General features: G+C 37.9%; 1 non-coding gene across 1 annotated transcript; it reads right to left on the minus strand.

Moving 5' to 3' along the window:
- Positions 1 to 868: 868 nt before the first annotated feature.
- Positions 869 to 942, minus strand: TRNAT-AGU (transfer RNA threonine (anticodon AGU)). The gene has a single exon. It is a non-coding gene; the product is annotated as a tRNA-Thr (tRNA).
- Positions 943 to 1,974: the final 1,032 nt, after the last annotated feature.

A 1,974-nucleotide genomic window follows, 5' to 3' on the forward strand; every position in this document is an offset into this window, starting at 1 on the left:
TATATTCATTTCCAAGTTCACTTTTCTCTCATTCTTCTTTTTCTTTTTTTCTTTGACCCTTTGAACCATTCGAATTGAAAAAACAATTTTTTTTATTACTTAACATAAATCCAGGGCTGTTGTATGAACCAAACAATCATAACCTTAAACAAAGAAACAAATCCGAGAGACACACAATTGATAGATCAAGCAGAACAATATTGAACAAATACTGTAACGACAATACGGAGAAATATCAAAATTAATATTTTTATCTGGAAAAGTTTTTCCATATTGAGAAGCACTCAAGTGATAAAAAAAAATGTAATCGAGCTAAAATCAAACAAAAAAATTGACAGCGATCAAGAACAATAGTAATAAACACATTGAAAGATTTTAAAATAGCAAATGAAAGGAACAGAGGAGGAATTGACCGTACCACTCCCGTGTCAGATTCAGTGGTGATGGTGAACTTCTGGTCGCAACTATAGTCCTTGTTGAGCAAGTCTGCAAATCGAAGCAGATATCAGACTCGTAAACGACATCAATTGCAAAAAAAAAAAAAAAGCCATAACTGCGAGAGAGAGCGAGAGAGATTAACCTTTGGCTTTCTTGCCAATTTCGGAGAAGAGTGCAGGTCCTTTGGACGCCATATTTGCAGAGAGAGACCAAGAGCTTTGCGGAGACGAAAGAAATGGAGGGTTTTGTAAGCTTCGAGAAAAGAGAGGGCTGGAAATTTATATAAACCCTTATTTTTAATTTTGGGTTTTGCTGGGGTTTAACCAAGATGGCATCGCAAACGACATGACGTTCAGATTGCTTCTGTAACTCATCTTCCAACCTAGAACGGTACAGTCTTTTAGGAAGATTGCCAAAAAATATTTAGCCTTGCTCTCGTTGAGAGTCGAACTCAAGACCTCCCGCTTACTAAACGGGTGCTCTAACCAACTGAGCTACGAGAGCGCTTTTGGTAACACTCCGGAGTTTTACCATCAAATACACAGTTTATCGAGTAGTTCCACCTTCCAGAGATAAAAAAATTACAAGGCTGCCGAGGGATTCCCCACCTAACCTTTTTAAACTCATGAACATAGACGCAACATGCAGCTATTGCAGCATATAACAAATATACTTTAATCAAATTAGGTGGAGGTGGAGATCGAGTAGTTTTATTTTTTTTTTATGTTTTTTCTAATTATTTGATGAGAGGCAGCATCTGGATTTGTTGCCACGTAAGTCATAATATTCCCGGATATCAAAAAATCCCCGACCCAGCATGTGACTCATCCCAACCATTCCAAATTACCAGCAAGGAAAGCTCCTATGGTTGTTGTGTGTCGCCCGGTATACATATTTGTTAATTCTACTTTGCCATCTTTGTTCATTTTACTATAATTTGGGATGATCTTGCACATGGAGAAAACAGGGACTTTCAACTAGTTTAATTTTGACATGACCCCATGATAGGGCACCTAGCTCAATAACACCACCAACATCAATATGCTCTCAAAGCATTCAAGACTTCGCTCAGTACCTTCGATCGGTCATGCTACCAACAAGGCCTTAATAACTTTGATAGATATATTTTTAAGGTACCCAAAATCTTACTCAATACTCTCTTGATAAGGCATCTTGTTTAGTCACGTCACTAACGGGACCTCAAAGACGTCCTTGATTGATACCGCCAAAACTTTGCTTGGTGACGTCATCAACATGACCTCAAAGACTTTGATTGATACGCTCTCAAGACACCCAATATCTCACTCGGTATCCTCTCAACATTGCACCTCACTCGGTCACACCACCAACGGGATCTCAAAGACCTTGATCGATACTCTCTGAAAGCACTCAAGACCTCAAACAATCTCCAATACTAGATACATCTTTTGGGACAATTGCACTCATTCAGCTTTAATAAGCAATTGTTTTCTCTTCTCCTTTGTGCATATAATTTTTTCTACATCAATTAATTGATAGTATTTTATGTGCTAATCT

This window comes from Corylus avellana, chromosome ca8 (genome assembly GCF_901000735.1).
Source record: "Corylus avellana chromosome ca8, CavTom2PMs-1.0".
Lineage (NCBI taxonomy): Eukaryota > Viridiplantae > Streptophyta > Magnoliopsida > Fagales > Betulaceae > Corylus > Corylus avellana.